The 6,857-nt window shown below is 48.8% G+C and overlaps 1 non-coding gene across 1 annotated transcript; it reads left to right on the forward strand.

Moving 5' to 3' along the window:
- The first annotated feature begins 2,196 nt into the window (after positions 1-2,196).
- On the forward strand, positions 2,197-2,269 carry Trnan-auu. The gene has a single exon. It is a non-coding gene; the product is annotated as a tRNA-Asn (tRNA).
- Positions 2,270-6,857: the final 4,588 nt, after the last annotated feature.

Consider the following 6,857-nt stretch of genomic DNA (forward strand, 5'->3'; position numbering starts at 1 on the left):
TCCCAGCCGGGAATGCTCAGTGACCACGTGCTTCCTTCCCACATGTTGTAAAGTGTCCAGTGTTTTAAAAATTCCAAAGCAAAACACAACCACAAAAAATAATGGTAATCATTAGTAGTTGTTCATGGGTTGTTTTTAGTGCCTCTTGGAGGGTAGAAATAAAGCTGGCAACTCGTGATTGCTCCAGATATGTTGTTTTTCAAGCCCAATTTGAAAACTTCTACAGTGGGCCAGAGAGGGCTGGCACAAGGTATACCGTGCCATGCCCCTGGGAGCAGGCCCTGCCTCTCAAAGCTCTGTTTCCACTTTTTCCTTCTTCTCTTTTATTCTTTCTTCCTTTCCCCTAGTCTCCCTTCTCATTTAAACATTCTCTTCCTATTTTATGAAACCTATTGCACGTTTTGGTCCTTCTTTGCACTTCCAGTTCCTCACACCAGAGAAACTGTGTGACATTAGGACACAGGTGTCTGATCTATTTCACTCAAGAACAAGCTCTCAAATTGCATCCATTTACCTAGAAGCGTCTCAAGTTTGTCCTTCTTTATGGCAGACTAGTGCTCCATTGCGTAAAAGCCACGTCTTCTCTACCCATTCATTGACCGGGGGGCATTTGGGCTGCAAAGTTTCAGCGACTGCAAACTGTGCTGCTATAAACACGGGTGACTTCTGCCACTGTGCCTATAGGAAGATACCAGGCAGGGGAACAGCCGGGTCAATGGGGACCTCTAGTCCTCGTTTTATGAGGATTCTCCACTGCCACATTAGTCTGCACTCCTACCAACAGCGGAGAAGGGTTCCTTTACCCCACAGCCTTGCTGCCATTTGTTATTAGTTGATATCTTGACGATAGCCATTCTTTCTGGGGTGAGGTGAAACTTCAGTTTTGTTTTATTTTGTATCTCTTGAGTGACCAGAGATGTGAAACATTTTTTTCGTATATTGATTTGCCAAGTTGCCCTTCTGCCTCTGAGAGATGTCTGTTCATTTCGGATGCCCGTTTTTGGATTGGGTCTTTAAATTTGGGGGAAGGGTCTGGATTATTTTAGTTTTGTATATATTCTAGCCCTTTGCCTGAGGAACAGTAGGCAAACATTGTCTTCCCACACCGTGCGGTGTCTTCTCACTCTGTTGGTGGTTTCTTTTGCCGTGAGAAACCTTTTCAATAAGAGGAGACGTCAGCTGTTGATTCTCCGTAATGTTTCCCATAAAGTGAGGGTTCGCTCCTAAACTCTTTGTCCACACCTATGTCCGACCTTTCAAAACATTGTTGAAGTGTAATATATTAACTATTTACGTGTAGGCTTCCTGCCTTCGCTCCTTCCCACCTTGGCTATGCCCAGCCACTGGATTCAGCAGGGCTAAGTGAGGAAGGCATAGCCCGTCTCCCCAGACCTAACCTATAGTGGAGAAGGCAGATGGTAGTCACAAAATGCAAACTGATCTCGGTATGGAAAAGGAGACGCATGATGCGGAGAGACAAGCAGCACTCCCTAAGCGAGAGTGCTCTGCGGGCCCAGCCGGGATCTTCCTGTCGGCGCTCTAAGAGTTAAGTAAGCTATGCGAAAGACTGAAGTGTTTCTCCCGAGACCATCCGTCCTTAAATGCATTTCTGCCAATCATAATGTCCTACTTCTTTGCACTTGCTTGGGCATTATCTCTCTCTCGATAACACAATCTCCCACCTCTCCTACCCGCGCAACCACCTCACCTTTATCGACTAGATCCCACTTCGCTCTCTATCTGCCTCAGCATCACCTTGTGTAATTCCTTCGCTCACCTCCTCTCTCCTCTCCCCTTCCTATTTCCTAGTGTCAGCACCTCTGTGTCATGTCTGTCCTCCCCAGCATCTGACCCTCGGCTAAGAAGAACAATGGCTTGCTGAGAATACATCCTGAGCTGTGGCAAAAGGTAGACTGGAGCACCACTTCCGGCTTCCCTAACTACCTGTGAGTCAGGTGACCTCAGGAGCATCACCAGCACTTCCAACCCAGAGAGGTCAAACAGAAGGAGAAAAGCGAGTGTCAGGAAAGTATCTACCGTTATTTTCCCCCTTGATGAGCTGAACACCTTTTACATTAATAACACGCAGGACATATTAATTGTTTTTATAAATGCTTGTTTATAAATACTTTGCACATAGTTGCTTCTCAATTCTTCACAGTATTCCTATGAAATAAAATGATATAGCAGCCAGGAGCCCGGTTAGCTCAGTTGGAAGAGCATCAGACTATTAATCGGAAGGACCAGGGTTCAAGTCCCTGTTCTGGCACAGCTTCATGAAAGTAAAATGATATAACAGGCACAATCCTCACTGGCACCGTCATCGCCATTTTACACAGAAAGCCAGGGAGACGAAGCGAGCGCCTCAGGTTCAGCAGCTTGGGAGTCCAGAGGCCAAATCTATGCCATGAAGCTCATCCTCAACCCGTACACTAAGATGCCTCCCGGTTCCAATTATAGGTTTAGGTTTTCTTTAATGAGATTAACTATACATCCTCTAGGAAATTGGCATAGGAATTAACCAAGACGATGTATAGAAATTGCTTAACGTTCTGCCTGGCCCTTGTAGACATACAAATGTCAACTATGTGCCCTTCTTTATTTAAAAAAAAATAGTACACCCCATGATGCTCCACTTTTCTGGAGTTTGCTAGTGCATACCCGCCTTTCTACGTCTGTCTATTCTACATCTCATCGAGGTGTTTCAACTGTGTCCTGCTTTTCCTTTTGCGCCTGTTGTCTTCCTGTAGTCACCCATCATCCAGTCTTCTAACTGCCGCTAGCCTTTGTCTACTAAAAATTATTTGCATCAGTGTAAAATTTGTAGTTCAAAAAGGCAAATGGAGCTAAAGCTCTCAGTACCCGGCCCTCTGGGCTCCCACGAGTTCTCTCTGGAGATGGCCACTTGCAGTACTTAGTTTTTTCTCAAATTCACCGTGTATTCCCAGATTAGATACACATGCTGTTTGTATGTAATTTGCTGAAAATGTTTCTTTTCACATCTTACTATGGAAGATCAGGATTTAATACACAATCACCACTGATCCCCACCTGACAGACATGCCCTGAATGCCCGTGTCAAGGACAGGCACACTTGTGCCTAAATCACAGCTTTGAAAAGAGTAATATTTAATCTCAATCTCTCTCTCTCTCTCTCTCTCTCTCTCTCTCTCTCTCTCTCTCTCTCTCTGTCTGTCTCTCTGTCTCTCTGTCTCTCTGTCTCTGTCTCCCCCCCCTCTCCCCTTGTCTCTCTGTCTTTCTGTCTCTGTCTCTGTGTGTGTGTGTGTGTGTGTGTGTGTGTGTGTGTGATGCGTATGTATGTCTCATGGCCTCACCAAGCTGTATACTGTGATTACACTTCATTTCACACCCTCTTTACATTTTCCTTAAAATTAATAACCAGTTTGTATGTCTTATCACTAAATAACCCCCCTGCCTCCAACAAGAGGGAGTAACTCCTTTCCCTGGGCTCAGGGCAAGAGCAGAAGCAGAGGCCTACATTCCAGGTGCTAATACATGGTAAGTGCTACTGGACTACTGTGTCACTTACTACGACCCGGGGGCTCCTTGAAAAATATGCAAAACCAAAACAAAATGTGAGTAAAGAACTAGTTCATGACACCTAAGTGAACAACAGTGCTGATTCAAACTTCATTTTCTTGTCTGTCCTTCTAGCGAGGGGGCACCCTGCCCAGGGAGAAGGAAGGAGGGTAAGGGTTTCCTGTCCCTGGCTGCAGCACTGTAGCGACCCTCCTGCAGGTCTCCTCCCAGGGCTTGGGAGCATGCAGCGTACATACCTGCTTTCTCTTCCTCCTTCCCTTGGAGGCCTGGCTGCTGGCCTGCGCAGCTCCCCTGCAGCTCCCCGCCATCCGTGACCCCTTGGGAAGCACTGAGTGAGTCCCACGCCTGTAAGGTGTCATTCACACTCCCTGGTCCACCCTACCCATGTCCTCTCCCTGGGCCCCAGTTCCCCAGCTGCCCTGCCCATTCCCCCCTCCAACTTCCACCAGCATTGCCCTCTCACCCTTTCTGGTGAATGAGTTGAGTGTGGTAGGCTGGGCTTTAGTTAGGGACCCCCTCCCTCCCCAGTGGTCTGGACCAAAAGGGAGGGGCAAAGATGATGGTAAGGGTGCCAGCTGGGTCCTCAGCTTGCAGTTCCCCTCTGTGCCTGCCCAGGGCTCCGCCATACACTAAGTAGCCCCCTCTCCCCACGCAACAACCTAGGTCCCTGGCCTCTACTTGCACCTGTACACAAAGGCAAATAGGTACTATTTGGCACAGTTCGCTCTCATCAGGATGAAGAGAATTGAAAGTCTCCAGAAGGAAAATTTGGACAGGAGAATTCAGTGTTCCAAGAATCCATAGTAGGAACTTTTTGCAGAGAGGGTAGAGATTGTGGGTTAGCATGCCCTTGATCCCAGAGATGCTTCCTGCAACTAGGAGGAACCAGGCAGAGGTAAGATGCAGGCCCCTCCGAGCTTAGGGCAAATTGCCCCTGTGTGTGTAGCAAACCACCTGCTAGCCTCAACCACCTTGTGCCCTTGTCTTCCTCCTCCTCCTGCAAGGACCCCCTGCCACGTAAGGACCAGCTGTGAGTCAGGTGTGGCACCCACCAGCACTGTGTGAAATCTTCCCTTCGCCCATCCTGCATTCTGAATTCCACTTTGTTCATTTACTCCTTTATCTCTGTGGAGCTCATGCATGAATAATTTTCTAAGAAAGGATCACATCAAGTATATGTTAGGGGCTCTCCTGAAAATAGTAGTGCTGTGCTTAGGTTGACCCCGTAAGTGGATATAAATTCTCAGCTCACCTTCCTTTTCCCTCACAATTTTGAAGATGCTATTTCCCTCTCTCCTAGTTTATAATATTTCTGAGCATCCATTGACCATTTAACTTCATACCTGTTTTGTACACAACCGCACTTGCAGACCTCCTAGGTCTCCTCCATGTTCTAGCATTCTGACAATTCGGGTTCTTGTGAACCTTGGTGGATCTCTGAAATCCATTGTCCTGCCTGGGTACTGGTGGGGGAAGTGCGCATGCGCAGGTGTGTGTGGGGGGTCTTTCACAATATGGCGACTTAGATCCTTCTTCTTGGTAGTGAGCCCACCTGAAGCATAGCCCAACCAGAGCTGAGCCCCAGCCAGTGTGCCAGCCGTGGGCAAGCAGTGAATACCGCCATATGCCACTGCAATTTGGGGTTTGTTTGTTGTCATCACAAAATCTGACAGATACTTGTTGGCTGTCAATGTGTATTTAGGAATGATGTATTCAGAAGCTCATTAGAAGCTGTGTGCGTGTGTGTGTGTGTGCCTCTGTGTGACTAGATATGCATCGTTGTGTACCTTGTATGTGCAGGTGTGCATGTGTGTGTGGCCCAGGCTTGTTGAGTGGGGACCTGCACGGGGAGATTAGGCAGGAAGGACCTGGCTGTGTGGTGTGGCCTCAAGGGGACGCCTTCTCTCATGCAGTTTTTCAGAGAAGTCTCGCCCATCTCTTCCAGGGTAGCAGTCTGTAGGCTAGCAGTGTCCTAGTAGCTAATTAGGGGAGAGAATGGGGTCCCACCCATAGGCTTTGCCTAACTCCTGGCTTTTCAGGCAGTCCTTTGCCCCTGACTGTGTCTGTCCCCAGGCCTGGCACTCCTCTGGCCTTGTGTGTCTGCACACTGAACCTCTGCTCTTTATATGGTAGGAAGCATGGGCTGCAGGGGCTCCAGGAGAGATGAGGGTCTTCAGTGAGTGGTTTTTAGCTGGAGAAAAATTTTCATCCTGAAAAGATTAGCAATACCTGGAGGCTTTGGGGGCATCTAATGGGCAGAGGCCAGGAATCACACTTAAATGCCTATAACACCAATCGTCACCAATCCAAAGAGGTAGGAAGCTTCAGTGGTTGGTCCTGTCAAGGCTGAGAAATCGCAGCTGTTCCGCTGCCTTCTGAGCAGCTTGGTGTCACCAGCTCTTGAGCTGCTTCCGGGTGCCAACACCTGCATCAGCAGGCTCCTCGCCTGCACCCAGGTGCGTGCACCCCACTCTGAGCAGCCCCTCCTCCAGCGATTTCCATCTCCCACGATGTTCTGAAAGGACCTCTGGTCCAGTGCTGTGGCCTGGCCCACCCTCCATGTCCTTGGGGCCTTAACAGTCTTATTCCCTTAAGCCCTCTCAGCTATGTTTGAGAGACTAAGAGAGCAAGATGAGAGAGCTCAAATAAACATGTGCATTCAATCTGTCATGTTAGCCAGGGATCTACCTCCTTCCGAAAACTCTTAAAGAAGTAGTTTCTCCCTTTCAGTCCAGTCCCAATGTCACAGACTGCAGGTCCTTCCTCTGTTACAAAAGCAGCTGACTATTATGTAAGGAGGGAGGAGTGAGTGTTTCATTCTTCTCTGAGAAACCTTCATGCTATCGGTGGACAGAACGATCCGTGGACAGCAGGTGAGAATGCTGGTCTCCCAGGCATCAAGGACACATGGGACTTTTCGGGACCAGTGTTATCTGCCTTCCGCCCCGGTGCTGGATGCTACAGCTTCCATCTAGAATGTTCTTGCAAAGGCCTGTGTGTTCACAGGCTTGTCCCAACATGGGGTGCTCTTGCAAGTCCTGTAGGGTGGGCCCTGGGGGGAGGTGTGCTGATCACAGTGGTGATGTCCTCGGAGGAGACAGTGGGGCCCCAAGCTCCTTATGCCCTTTCCCTGCCTGTGAGGCGGGCATTCTGCCCCACAACCTACACTGCGGTGACATGCCCCTGACCTCAGGCCCCAAGCAACAGGGCCAACCGACTGTAGGGCGGAACCTCCCAGACAGCCAACGCAAACCTCGTGTCTTTGTAAGTTGTTTATGTTGGGTGTGCAGTCATTG

This window comes from Octodon degus, unplaced genomic scaffold (genome assembly GCF_000260255.1).
Source record: "Octodon degus isolate 3935 unplaced genomic scaffold, OctDeg1.0 scaffold00026, whole genome shotgun sequence".
Taxonomy (NCBI): Eukaryota; Metazoa; Chordata; class Mammalia; order Rodentia; family Octodontidae; genus Octodon; species Octodon degus.